This window comes from Amphiura filiformis, chromosome 20, assembly GCF_039555335.1.
Source record: "Amphiura filiformis chromosome 20, Afil_fr2py, whole genome shotgun sequence".
In the NCBI taxonomy this organism is placed as follows: Eukaryota; Metazoa; Echinodermata; class Ophiuroidea; order Amphilepidida; family Amphiuridae; genus Amphiura; species Amphiura filiformis.
In genome coordinates, this window is record NC_092647.1 from 29,376,606 (window position 1) to 29,392,248 (window position 15,643).

At 37.0% G+C, this 15,643-nt stretch overlaps 1 protein-coding gene across 1 annotated transcript in view; it reads left to right on the forward strand.

The window, feature by feature from the left end:
* Positions 1-15,643, forward strand: part of LOC140142249 (talin-1-like) — a 276,867-nt gene that overhangs the window by 402 nt on the left and 260,822 nt on the right.

Here is a 15,643-nt window from a genome sequence, read left to right on the forward strand (position 1 = left end):
CAATGAATCCTCGAGTGCCTAGTTATCATATTTTATTAAGTGGAATCAAATACATTAAAATAATACAGGCTAGCTGAGCTGAGCTGAGCTCCCAACATGCCCAATGATATTTTACATCAATTCAATGATACTCATAGACAATATCAATTATCATGCAATTCATAAATTCAAGCATCAAACTGATCAAGCATGTCAAGCGAACGGTCGCGGTCTGGGGTTCAAGTCTCCGCATAGGCAGGTATGTCCTGACCTGAGTTAACTCTGGTATATCTGCTATGCATCATAATGCATGTCATGTTTCCATTGCATTGGTAAATTCATGTTCATACATACTCGCTATATAACGGCGATCTCGTTGGAAGGAAATTCATCGTTTTTTATGATGTTCCTTGTTATCTTTTGTCATTATTTTGATGAAATAAGAATCACAAAATGTTATGTATGAACGGGATTCATTCATATATTTTCATGACTAAGCGGTTGTTTATGCCCTCGGGCAAGCGGCCCTCGGGCATAAACAATCGTTTAGTCATGAAAATATATGAATGAACCCCTAATTTAATTGTGCAGGTGTGCGACGCCGATGCTGTGCGTAATTCTAAGATAAGTGTGGCTCTCGCAACGCATGCAATACGTCGATCCTAACAAACCCGTGCCGTGATAGCCCCATACAGTTTGGCCTGAGATTGCTCGAGAACTCTAGCTTCGAATTTGCACACGATAGTTACGCATTCGATGCTAGAGTACTTTACTATGGTTTTTCGGTTGGACAGCGGTTCAATTTTTTACACCGGAGGTTATTTATTCTGTTAATGTTGAAATTTGAATGAAAGTTATTTCGATGAGTCAACGAGTTATGTAAGCTATCCACCAGTGGAGCTTCTGCGACCCCTGCGCAGAACTTCCGATAGTGGATTATCTGCGCACGGTGGACGAGGGAATCCACTGACGGATTTTCGGCGACGCGTGCTCAGAAACTCCCTCCGTATATAGTTCCGGTGGAGTAATTCTGCGCGCGGTCGCAGGGAATCCACTGACGGATTTTTTCGGCGCGCGTGCTCAGAAACTCCCTCCGTATATAGTTCCGGTGGAGTAATTCTGCGACGGTCGCAGGGAATCCACGGATGGACTTTCGGCGACGCGCGCAGAAACTCCCCTCCGTATATAGCTCCGGTGGAGTAATTCTGCGCGACGGTCGCAGTGAATCCACGGACGGATTTTTGGCGACGCGTGCTCAGAAACTCTCCTCCGTATATAGCTCGGTGGAGTAATTCTGCGCGACGGTCGCAGGGAATCCACGGATGGACTTTTCGGCGCGCGTGCGCAGAAACTCCCCTCCGTATATAGCTCGTGGAGCAATTCTGCGACGGGTCGCAGGGAATCCCACGGACGGATTTTGGCGACGCTTTTAATCATCTCATGATTGTTATGATTTAATATTATTAAATGGTATAAAGTAAGAAATATTATTTTAGGGCCTATATGTTTAGAGTCAGTTCTGCGCATCAAGTTTCATGAAATCATGTTTAAAAAATAACTTAGAAAGTAAGAAATATTATATATATTTTTAGAGTCAGAACGGTGGAGTTTTTTCATGCACGGTCGCAGGGAATCCACATCGGACTTTCGGCACGCTTTAATCATCTCATGAATTGTTATGATTTAATATTATTAAATGGTAGAAAGTAAGAAATATTATTTTAGTGCCTATAATGTTTAGAGTCAGTTCTATGCATCAAGTTTCATGTTTAAAAATAACTTAGAAAGTAAGAAATATTATATTTAGAGTCAGAACGGTGGAGTTTTCTCTTGCACGGTCGCAGTGAATCCACGGACGGACTTTTCGGCGACGCGCGCAGAAACTCCCCTCCGTATATAGCTCCGTGGAGTAATTCTGCATGACGGTCGCAGGGAATCCACTAACGGATTTTTCAAGTATACGATTTAATCATCTCATGAATTGTTATGATTTAATATTATTAAATGGTAGAAAGTAAGAAATATTATTTTAGGGCCTATATGTTTAGAGTCAGTTCTATGCATCAAGTTTCATGTTTAAAAAACATAACTTAGAAAGTAAGAAATAAATTATTATACATATATTTAGAGTCAGAACGGTGGAGTAATTCTCATGACGTCATGCAGAAACTCCCCGGTAGAAAGTATGAAATATTATTTATATATAACTATGAAATATTATTTATATATAACTCGTGGAGTAATTCTGCATGACGTGTCGCAGGGAATCCACTAACGGATTTTCGGCGCACGATTTAATCATCTCATGAATTGTTATGATTAATATTATTAAATGGTAGAAAGTATGAAATATTATTTTAGGGCCTATATGTTTAGAGTCAGTTCTATGATCGAGTTTCATGTTTAAAAAATAACTTAGAAAGTAAGAAATATTATATATATATTTAGAGTCAGAACGGTGGAGTTTTTTCTGCATGACGGTCGCAGGGAATCCACGGACGGATTTTCGGCGACGCGTTTTAATCATCTCATGAATTGTTATGATTTACCTTCTGAACCTTCTGAGTTTTTAGTCAGCAAGGCGGAATACCGCAAGTCGCTAACGTAACTCTGGAACCTAATAATTTAATATTATTAAATGGTAGAAAGTAAGAAATATTATTTAGGGCCTATATGTTTCTACTCTAATTTCGGGGTTTTTGCGGATGCTACATAAGCGGTATGAAACCTCCAAAATCGGAGGGTTTCGTCCATTTTAAATATTGTTAATAATGTTCATACTCCAAATTCGGAGTTTAAAATTATAGTAAAATTATTTTTCCAAGGATTTTAAAGGTTATTAATGGATTGACGAATTTCCCAGTAGGCGCTATTGATACGGCCTATTCCACCAGAGGCGGTAAAGATAAGACGGCTTATTACACAGTAGGTATTTTAAGAGGTATAATGATGATACCAAGAATAATCCGATTCCGCGAGAATCATTTTTCATTTTCATAGGCATTTAATATGTATTGATAATTCTTGTTTTTGCACTTTTACTATAGGTTTTCCCAGAGTATTTCGCACTTTTATCATTCATGTTCTATAGGGGGCCTATAATATTTGTTACTTTCAAAGTTATTTTTTTAAACATGTTTTTTAAACATGATAGGCCTACTTGATGCGCAGAACTGACTCTAAACATATAGGCCTAAATAATATTACTTACTTTCTACCATAATAGTAATAAATCATAACAATTCCTGAAATTATTAAATCGTATGCTGAAAATCCGTTAGTGGATTCCCCGACCGTCATGCAGAATTACTCCACCGGAGTTATATATAAATAATATTTCATAGCGCAGAATTACTCCACCGTTCTGACTCTAAATATATGTATAATAATTTATTTCTTACTTTCTAAGTTATGTTTTTTAAACATGAAACTTGATGCGCAGAACTGACTCTAAACATATAGGCCCTAAAATAATATTTCTTACTTTCTACCATTTAATAATATTAAATCATAACAATTCATGAGATGATTAAACCGTGCGCCGAAAATCCGTTAGTGGATTCCCTGCGACGCGGCGCAGAATTACTCCACCGAGCTATATACGGGGGGAGTTTCTGCGCGCGTCCGAAAAGTCCGTCCGTGGATTCACTGCGACCGTGCGCAGAAAAACTCCACCGTTCTGACTCTAAACATATAGGCCCTAAAATAATATTTCTTACTTTATACCATTTAATAATATTAAATCATAACAATCATGAGATGATTAAAAAGCGCATACGCGAAAATCCGTCCGTGGATTCCCTGCGATCCGGCGCAGAATTACTCCACGGAGTTATATATATAAATAATATTTCATACTTTCTACCATTTAATAATATTAAATCATAACAATTCATGAGATGATTAAAGCGTGTGCGAAAATCCGTCCGTGGATTCCCTGCGACCGTGCGCAGAATTACTCCACCGGAGCTATATACGGAGGGGAGTTTCTGCGCACGCGCGCCGAAAGTCCGTCCGTGGATCCCCTGCGACCGTGCGCATAATTACTCCACCGGAACTATATACGGAGGGAGTTTCAGCGCACGTGCGAAAAAAATCCGTCAGTGGATTCCCTGCGACGCGCGCAGAATTACTCCACCGGAACTATATACGGAGGGATTTTCAGTGCACGCAAGCAGAAAATCCGACTGTGGATTCCTTGCGTCCACCGTGCGCAGATAATCCACTATCGGAAGTTCTGCGTAGGGGTCGCAGAAGCTCCACTGGTGGATCATGTACATACATGAGTCAACTGTATCTTTTGAACAAGATTTGCGTATTTTGGACAGTCTAAAATTTTGCTGAAGTGTAATTTTAGCAACATTTTTGATGCAATCGCCTGTCGTGATCGGCTGTGTTTACTTCTGACCTTCCATATTGCTTTACACGGTGTCATGCTTCAGCGAATCCGACTAGATTTTGAATGCAAAGATCTCTAGCCTAGAATGTGAAGCTATCGGTGAACAAATTCTTGGCTAGAGTTCTCGAGCAAGCCTGAGACTAATTTTATACACATGCGATGATGTATCAGCCAATCGTAAGCCTGGCTTGTTCATGTCCGTTTACTGCTCATGCGTCATCAGCCCTCAAATTAAGGATCTGAAGGGGCACAGCAACTTTTTTAGGGCAAGTTGATAATTGCCTTGGATTTTCACTGAAAAGGCAAGGCAGCACGGCAGTTTGTAATATTTCAAGAAGGCATCATGGCAACTGTTGAAAATTTGAGAAGGGCACCAAGGCAATTTCTCAAAAGTGAAGAAAACACACACAAACATAGATAGATGATTTTATAATGAAGGGGCAGGGCTGGGGCGCCAATGGCAACTTCATTAGAGGGCATGGCAAGTGAGTGCCTTGGGTAAAGGACATATTTTGAGGGCATTACGGCAGTGGGGATGGGCACCCACGGCAAAATGCCTTGGGTGCCGTGGGTTAATTCGAGGGCTGTGCGTTATGCCGATCAGCGGCAAGCGACATGAAAGTATGAAACCAGCATTAGAGCCACCAAAAATTACCTTTTTTGTTGACGTTTATCAAAAAAAATTTACGATAACGGGTTATACTAGGATTTCAATTTTTTATTTTATGAAGTTACATGTTGTTTTGAGGAATAACACGGGAAGTTTTGAGTTTTATTTCTACTGGTGGTGTAGGAAGCTGAAGGTGAGTGAATTTGTGATGAGGTTTTCTTGTTTCAACGATCCGATAGTAGGATACAAGACATAGGCTAAAAAGGTTTTACCAGGGCTTGATTTACTTTTTTGCGTAGCACGAAAACCTTATTTAGGCGATGTTCTTATAATATTAGCATACATATGTTTACATTGTAAAAAATTGCTATTATAAGCTGAAATTTGTGTAGCAGGTTGTCCAAAATAGGTAGCATTTTGCTCCATGACACCAGTTAAATTGAACCCTGGGTCTTACTCATGCACGGTGGTGTTCTTGAAATCATCTAGAAATGCTTCATTCGCTGGTATCGTTTCGGGCTGTCTTTCTTAAAGAATTAAGGTACCAGTTATGTTCACCCCTGTAATTCTGTATATATCCTATATGTCAAAATTAAAACAAGCAGTCAATCCCTGTACACTCTTTAGCTCTGATTTAAGACCTTATTTGTTGAAATTGGTTGAGAATTAAAGAAACGGTGATCTAAAAACTAATGAAGAAACAAAATCAAAAGTTGCACTTTTGTGTTCTAATCAATGAAAGCACGACCCTAGCAAATAACGTGCTAATCAATGGAAGCGCAGCACTAGTAAGTTCTCTTGTTCACAAACGCTTTGTGTACAAATCAATCTGGCATTTAATGCAGCAAACTGCAACTTTTAAATTGGTATCTTCCTTGGGTTTTGGGATCGCAGTGTCTTTATTTCTTGAACAATTTCAACGAATGAGGTCTTAAATTTGAGCTAAAAGATGCAGCTATTGGCTGCTGGTTCCAATTATGACATTATCTGTCTTTGTTTTAGATTACAGGAGGTGAACATAACTGGTACCTTAATTTTTTGGCTTACTGTATAGGGTCCTGTGTCACAACTTGGGGTACCTTTGTGTACCTTTGTGTTACATAGTAAAAAAAATAAGTAGTTCAAACATTTTGCCTACACATCTCATTTGAAGTGGTTCATCCTCCTGAGCATTTTGACACCTTTTTTTTTATGGAAATCGGTTAAAAATGAGAGAGTGCGGGCAAAAACAATCACAAAATAGGGAGGATGTAAACCCACCTCTTTTTCCCACATTTACAATCATTCTGAGCAAGTATTGGTCTTTTAAATGAACTTCTGTATTTATTTACTTGGTTTAGATGTTTGGGAGTTCATTTATACATTTGTTTACTAGATTCAAATTTTTAATGGGGTTTTAAATCAAAGTTACGATATGAATCCTCCCCTAATCCTCCTCCCCTAATCCTCCTCCCCTAATCCTCAGCCACCCTTGGCACATTTCATGCCAAACGTCATAATAAAATAATTAAAAAATACTTCAAAACAGGATAAAAACATGAGTAAACTAGAATAAATTAGCCTCAATTTAAGACCTAATTGAATCTTCTAAGTGAAGGAATACTCAAGAGACAGTGTTTTGAAATCCAAGCTGCACACCAAAATGTAACAAAGCCACCTTTTTGGGTATCCCAGTATATGACACAGGATCATAGTGTATGTATACTGATATAATAGAATAACGATTAAGCATCATTAGTTTTATCTCATCGTGTGCTAATTTGTAATGTTTCCATGTTCCAGTGTATAATGCGTAGCCCTCTTCCCTTGTTCTTATCAATATCATTTCATTATTCATGATCAGTGTTAGAATTAAGGTGGTACTACACCCCTGGCCAATTTTGTGCCTATTTTTGCATTTTTCTCATAAATTAAAGCGCATTGGTGACAAGTAAGATGTATTATAGGGGCAAGGACTACAACTACTGCACTGAAAATTTTATTTCAGCACAGACAACAGTTGTGGAGTTACAGTCAAAACTGAAGGAAACCCAATATTTGATCAATAAATCAATAACTACTTGTCTTGAGTCACTGAAATTTCAGTGTAGTAACTGGATTCTTTGCCCCTTTAATATACATAACTTTTGTTATCAGTGTTATTAGTTTTTAAGAAAAATGCAAAAAATAGTCACAAATTTATGTACCACCTTAAGCATTTTTTTATGTACCACCTTAAGCATTTTTTTATGCATAGCAAAATTTGCTTTCATTACTTTCCTCTTGACCCATTCACATACTTCAGTGTGTAACTCTATGGCATAAAAATGCTACTCAAATCCAAAATTGTGTAGCATTTTGCTACGCGATACCAGCTATTTCCAACACTGTTCATGATCATGAATGATGAATGATTTACATCTAGACTAAAGTAGGGAAAAATGGTATTTTGGCCAGCGCCAGCTCATTTCGTGGCCGATTTTCATTAAAAAGGTTTAAAAATGCTCAGGAAAACAAGCCTCATCAAGTAAGATGCAAGATGAAAGCCATTGTAATTTTCAAAATTTCCATGTGTTACCGAAAGGGGTCCCAACTCATGGCGCAGGACCATATCAAAAATGTGAAAAATATCAAATTTTAATAATTTGTCATAAAATTTGTATTATATCGTGAATTTCAAAAAATGAAAATTATTTGATATCAGAAAGACATTCTTCGCATTCAGAATGCAATTCGATATGTCCGATGTGCTCTCATGTCCCACAAAAACAAAGAATACGGTCGAAACGCTCATTCTAGATCCCTTAATAATTTTAACAAATACAAATTACAAATCTTTTCTCAATCTGTTGCAAAATGTCTGTAACCACTTACCACACAAGCTGTGCTCTTTTTCCATTCAAGTTGGCATTCTCAGTTTAATAGCTTGGCCATTGATTTTTTAAAAGGTGCAAACAAATTCACACATGAAAATTTTTAAATAGTAAGTACGGTATAAGGCTGGCATTTTCGGGTGAGCTTGCGGGTACCTGCCCGAGATTACATTTTATATGATACAAAGTATCAATTTTCATATTAAAAAACACAAAACACCATGCAAAATTCAATTTTTTTTAATTTTTTTTTTTTTTAGGTCAACCATGAATGATCCTAGTATAATAGGTCGAGGTCCAGGAACACTACAAAACCGAAAATATATATATATATATATATTTTTTTGTGCAATTTCAGGTACCCGGTTACCCACCCGAAAAATGGCCAGGTACCCGGACAAAATTACCCAAAAATGCCAGGCCTAGTACGGTATAATTGAAGTTTTACCAATTTTGTAATTTGAAATGTTCATCTGTCCAAATGTATCCCTAGTTACCATAATATTCCAATGCATCACAAGGTTGTCAAGTTCAACTGTCAAACCAAATCCATAATGTTACCTTCAGGGATTGGCACAAGTTTGCATGGGAGGCATGCCTGGCATTCTTGACCTCTCACCTTAAAGTTGAGGCGATCCCCCAGGCCCCAGTGTCATTTACACCGCCCTGACATATCATTAGAATCATTCCAGTAGTGTTTCTAGTTCTATTAATATCCAGCAGTAACCTAATCAAGTCAACCTGGATACATCATGAAGTATATTTTGATATTAGTTTGAAACAATAAACTTGTTCTGTTAGAGAGACCAGTACAAGCATATAACATGTATGTCTCTCTCTCTCTCAAGTTATAGAAGCACTGTAGCCTGTAATGTATAAGTTTACAATAATATTATACAGTTTATAATAAATTAACAGTCTAGCAGCTATTTTTAATTGATCCTGCTTTGAATAATTGGCACTTAAGTGTTTATAAACAATCAAAAACTAGAAATACCATAGGTTATCCAAGCCTTATTAGTACACAGTCAGACACACTTTTCCTTTTGGGAGTTGGCTATAAGTCATACTCCTACATGTATGTGACATGGCCAAGGCAATAGGCAAATGAGTCTAATTGATCAAAAAATGTTCAATTTCAAGTTATATTAGTTACTAGCCTTTCAATAATGCTACATTTTGGATGCAAATCCCATGAAAATAGAATATTTGGTTACCAAATTAAGTTTTCCCGGTATCTGGTCATATTTTTTTACTTCATCTGAAATTATTGGGGGGAGGGCTGAGTCCCAGACCAAAAATATTGAGGGGGCTGAGCCCCCTGCAAGCCCCCAGTTCCTAAGCCTATGCAATACTCAAATCAATCAAGACTCAATGCCCTCGTTTATATCACATTAATACTAGAGTCCTAAGGTTGAACTCAATAAATGTTCTGTGTTATAGCAATCATAGGTTTTGAAGCTCAAGGAGAGAGAGAGAAAAAAAATTGTATCAGTTATATTACAAGCGGCAGTATTCTGGCCGCGGATTCACGTTTGGCATTTACAAAATTAGCGTAAGTGTACAGTAGATATCATATTGTCAGAGGAGGACATATTGGTGGAGTTTGGATTATGAAGTGACAGCGAGTGGATGTAGAGCAGATTGTGCCGGAAGCAGGGCACCGATGGATGTATGATGAAGAGCTACAGGGTGTATCAGAGTTTTTCGATGTATTTAAAAAAAATTGATGTTTTTCCAACATTGACGTTTGCAATATTTATTAACATTTACAACATTGAAATCATCGAATTGTCAATGTTCTTGAAATGAAAAGGGAATTGAATAGTATACAAATATTAACTGTCTATGAGTGTAATGGTCGAAATATAATCACGAGGTGAAAGATGGATTGTTCCATTCCACGAGCCAGTGGAATGTAACAATACATCTTTCACCGAGTGATTATATTTCGACCATTACACAAATTTAAGACAATTAAAATTTGTTTTATATCACTCATGCATAAATTCTATTACTAAAATACTATTTAAGGTAGGAAATACATTTTTCATCAACATAACACCATGTTTTGCCGTGATATATTTCACATTTTGGGATCCACCCATTACTAAATCGGTGAGTCCAAGAGTCCGCGCACGGCTTGGCGCAGGCGCGCTACGCCAGAGGACATGATGGTAAAGACTATCACACGGAGAGGGTGATAGTAAAAATGGCAAATGGTAATCAACCAATGAACTGTCTAGAATTTATGTATGAATAATACTATCTAACACTTGATATTTTCTTGATAAAGGAGTCACAATTACAACCAAATTATCTCAAATATAATTTTTGAGAAAAATGCAAATATAGGCACAACATTGGCCAGGCGTGTAGTACCCCCTTAATTAAAATACAATGTAATAATTAATTAATTAAACCATTGTAGTTGTTAAAAAACAAAACAAAATCAAACCTGTCAAAATTCAAATCTATAATAAAAATTTACTGACTTCATCGACAGTAATAAAAGAATATTGATTAATAGCTACTTTTTACCAATCAATCAATGAATTAAATAGAAACTTCCAAATATGAACATTATTTTGGAAGCAATTTCACCTCATAAAATACCAGATCTACTTAAAATCAAATCAGTAATTGAATAATAAAATCTGTGAATAATTGGGTCATTAAAATTCATCAGTCATTAAGTAATGATGTTAATTGCTGTCTTTCAAGTCTTTGACCCCATAGGCTATGGGATCTCCTTGTTTCTTTTATTATGATATGCATGGGTTCACATTCACAGACTATAATTATACGCAGTGCATTCATATTGAGTGGCAGATATCATTCATTAATAATTCAATACTCATTAATTTGCTATTAAATTGTAAGTGACGGGTTAAGAACTTCAAATTGTAATTACTGATCTCATCCCCATTGCCTAAAATATCTGTCTCCAGTGTACGATACTCAAAAATTTTTGTCTTAAGGGCTCGGTTAGCAACGTTTTCACATATATTTTGTGGGACGTGAGAGCACATCAGACATCAAATTGGATTTGAAATACGAGGGTGTATCCAAAAGTTTTTGACATCACCCAGAAGGAAAAGAGCTATATTGATGAAATTTGGTCCTTATGTACATTATGGTCCAAAAATGGGCTCCTAAGTATGTTTACTTTCTTTACAGGTGCCGCTAGATGGGCAGTAGGCGCATAACCTGTAAGATGGTGAAAATTGCATATAGGGTATAATCTTCTTCCACGGTAAACCAAACAGCTTCCGTGGTAAACCTTATAGCGCCATCACTTGATGAAAGTACGTTATTAGTAGGCGTGTGTTAATAGCTATCTGGACTAGGACTATTGCGACTGTAGGGGTGAGCTTGCCTACAGGTAAAAAAAAAAATACTGCGTGGCGGTTTAGGGCAACGGGGTGGAAAAGGAGGGTAGGCCTACTACGGGGATGTGCGACAGATTTGGGGTGCATTTTGGTTTATTGATGGCCCTCAATTTCATGAAAATTTGGTTTAAGAAAGATTGTTTTTATTTTATTTTTTTAAATCAATTTGTTTCCCAATTTTTTATCGGAAAGTGCCATTTTTTTTATTGTTACCATGGCGTGCGATAATAAATAGGCCTATTAATATAATTTTTAAATGCTATTTTGTTATTTTGTTATTAATTGAAAATCTAAGATAGTATAAAATCGTATATGATGCCTTAAATTAAAGTTTAAAACGTTCTTCCAATATTAATAACTATTATTAAATAATTCCTAACATCTCGGACAACACGCCCCCCCCCCCCAATACACCCACCCCAACACCCCACACCCCTACACCAACAACCACATGCCAAGTCTGGGCGAAAGTCTACCTTGCACATCGTGCACGCTCGCGTGCACCATCCAGCATTGTCCCGCTAAAATACACTACCCTATTACGAGCAATGGAATAACCCGTCAATCATACACAGTGGTTGCTCCTGGAAGGAAGATTATACCCGATGTGACGCGGTTGCTCATGGAAGACAAGAAGGATTATACCCCTTTTCGAAAATTGAGGCACGCAGATTGATTAAGGTCCTGCATTTAGAGGGTTAGGCCTACAATGCTCAGAAAATCTATGATGAAATGAAAGCTATCTGCTGTGATGATTGCCCATCATATGGCACTGTTGCTTTTTGAAAAAGGAATTTCCAAACTGGCCGCATGTTCCTTACAGATGAGCTAAGAAGTGGACGTCAATCATTTACGGATGATGCAGCCACAGTGAAGAAACTCAAACAAATGGAGGATCTTATCATGAAAAGGTTATGCGCCTATTGCCCATCATAGCGCCACCTGTAAAAAATTAAACATACTTATGAGACCATTTTTGGACCATAATGTACATAAGGACCAGTGATTACACTGACAAAATTTCATCAATATAGCTCTTTTCCTTATGGGTGATGTCAAAAACTTTTGGATATCCCCTCGTACAAGGAATGTCCTATCAAATAATTTTGATTTTTTGAAATTTACGTTATAATACACATTTTATGGCAAATGACTAAAAATTGATATCTTTGATTTTGGTGGGGATGTGTGGGTGGGATTTAACGAAAAAGAGACCCAAAATTATATAAATTTTATACAAAAAAATTGCTAAAAAATGGTGAAAAACACTTTTTCTTTAAGAAAATCAAAATGGCTGAAAATGTGCACCGAGTCTGCAGCACATCACAGGGGAGATGTGAGAGCTAATCAGGCCTCGAAATAAGCCTGAATTGCTGAGGGCCATTTGGGCCCTCGATCTTAAATGTTTGAGGGCCCTCACAAATTTTTGTGGGCCCGAATTTGGGTCATTAGTTTTAACCTATGAACCCCACAAAAAAGTGAGAAAAATGGCAAATTTTTTGTGGGCCATTGGGGCCCGCCGGATGTATCTTTTTCGGGGGCCAAGGGCCTTTGGGCCCTCCTTATTTCGAGGCCTGGAGCTAATTATACATCTTCGAAGCTTCCTGATGACTTGTTCTCTCTTCATGATGCCATCTTCATTGGCCCAAAAAAAGCACTTCTAAATCTCTTCTTTAGGATCCTTGAAGAGTTTCTACAGCTTTCTGTAGGCCTCCTTTCAAAAGACATCCCTGCAGAGTATGAGCAGGTTCTGTGTTAGAATGGTAGAAAGAAGAGGTATCATAGAAATCAGAGTTGGTTTGCATTGATCAGTGTTCATTGTAGTGAAATAATCTTGTGTCGGCCCAGCAGTGGTCACGGTTCTTTTGATTTGTAAATGAAGCAGTTATTAAAAAATGTGATTTTTTTTCCTGGTGTATAAATCAGAACCTGCTGAAGACAAAATTATGGAAATTATGGATGACACTTTCCTGTGTCACATCTTGGTAGTTTCAGCTGTTTCAAAGGGAGTTAATATTATGTGCTTGATGTAATATCCACAGAACTATGAAATATGATTATTGGTATTATGGTATATGAAGGAGAAGTGAATTTTGGAGTTCGAAGATTTTGAACAGTCTGTCAACAATGTAATTGTGGTGTCCTGATTTTGGGTTTATTTGGCTATAGCCTACTTATTTTCTAGTACCGTCCTTAGAAATAGAATGGTATAAGTTGTTAGTGAAAATGCGTAGCAAAGTGTTTGAAAGTGAAAGACGAAACGCACTACAAATAAATTTAAAACAAAAATAGCCTGACATTTTCAGGAAAAAGTGCAAGTCCGAGACATTGATTTTTTAAAATTTATTGTATGTGACTAGTCAGTCCATACAGACAAGCAAACTGGTACATGTAGATCTATGTACACATAAAGTAGCTTTTCCATCCTATCAGCAGAGTTGCATTGACCTTTCTGGGGTGGATTAAAATTCCGGTACACAAATGAGATCAGATGCGCTTTCATCAGGCGTGACCCGGTGATTATCTGTTTGGTTCTGTTGATATACATTGAATATAAAATATGATGTGATGAAGTGCCTGATGAGTCTGTTAGGTAAATGCAACAGAATCAATTAGAAGTTTTGTCATTTATCACTTCATTTGATGCATTTTGAAAAAAAATAATTAAGACTGAGCTTGTAGAAAGGAGGACACTGTACCTTCTGTAATTTCATAAATATTTCAAAATCCCTTTTGGTTGATCACATTTGCCCATTTTATTGACCTGACATTTTTGCAAGTTTTTTTTATTTATAAATAATTCCAGTGGACCAGGTTTTGGTGTAGATGAATCAGTTAAAGGGGGGAGGGGTGTGTCTGATATTATGTTCTCCAGCTGACAAAAATTGGAACATTTTATTATACTCCTGGTCAAAAGCACAACAAAATCGATAGCAGGAAGTATACACTTGTACAGTAGATCTGCATTGCGCTCCCATCCACCCTTTTCATGTTGAGCCCATAGGGAGTTGGATGGTCACATAGTAAGATGATCAAAGATAACTTTGATAAACCAAGTGAATAGAAGAAAAGGATCGCTTAAAAGTACTAAAATAAATTAAAAATTTCAGAACATAAATGAATACATTAATGCATGGTATTGCAAATGTTGGCAGCTACCAGCAAGTAGGTAGCACTAGCCTCTAAAACTTGCGGTCCATGAAGGGGTCCATTGGTTCTACTACATGAGAAGTTTGGGGTCCAACTGGTAAAATTGGTGGTCCTGGACCCCCATAGCGCAGGTTAGTGCCATCCCTTCCAGGCATTGCATGAAATGGCTTTAATATCGCACTGTTACTGTAATAGTCAACAATTAGAGTATAACAACCATAATTTGCATTTATTGTGGTGGTACAGAATTTGGTTCTTAACCAGCGGAAGGGGCGTGCCTGGTATTTATGTACCCCCAGGAAATACTGTAAAAGTGGTAATTTCTGTGTGCAGTTATTTTCGCGAATGGCGACTATACTGACATTTTTGCACTTTGTTAAATTCGAGGATGATGAAACATTAAAATAGAACCAGTAATAAAATATCTGATTTTGCGAGTGGTTAAATTTGCAGTTCCATCTAGATAATGAAATTGGCGAAAATAAAACCCTCGCGAAAAATAACCACTTTTAGATTGAAAGCTACCTCAATTGATGGAAAGCGATATCCAAGCACATACTGTGTATTTCTTTATATAATGGGTAACACAGTGTAAACTTTGTTATAAGTCTGCATTTATTCTGCTGAACACTTTAATTCATCATACATGCTAAAATTTCTTTTGCTCTTTCAGCTGAAGTATTAATTTGTAAAAAGCGTTTTTGAACTTGAGATTACTGGCTCTCTGACTTTTTAACAATTTATGTATTGTGCTTTTTTAGTAGAATAACTGTGTCTGATTCAGTGATTGCTTGATAACATACAATGTAAATGGTGCCATTTTGCAGTGATTTTGGGTAAACAGAATCCTAAAGTTCATCAAAATTTAGATGCTATTAATTTTGTTTGAATGACCATCAGGCCAAGTAAATAAAAAAACATGTTTCTCGTCCCCTCCCGCATCCTTTTTTGAAGATTTTGCATTTTTCTTTTTATTTTGCAAACTTTCTGTCATAACTTTTTGTAAAGATGCTAGAGAAGTTGCAACTTCTTCTTATAGGCCTTTACAATAGTATTAGAAGCATTTGTGAAGTGTTTTGTGATGACCAGAGGGGTTGACATCTCAAAACAACAAAATAAAAAGAGCCTCTTCATGTTTTTCAGCTTCTAATCTTTACGCTATAAAAAGGATAAAAAGCGTCAAAATAGGACAATTTAGGGCATTTTTTCAATAAAAAATAAAAAGCCCCTCTTTCTCCTATTTTTCCAAAACCTGGATGGG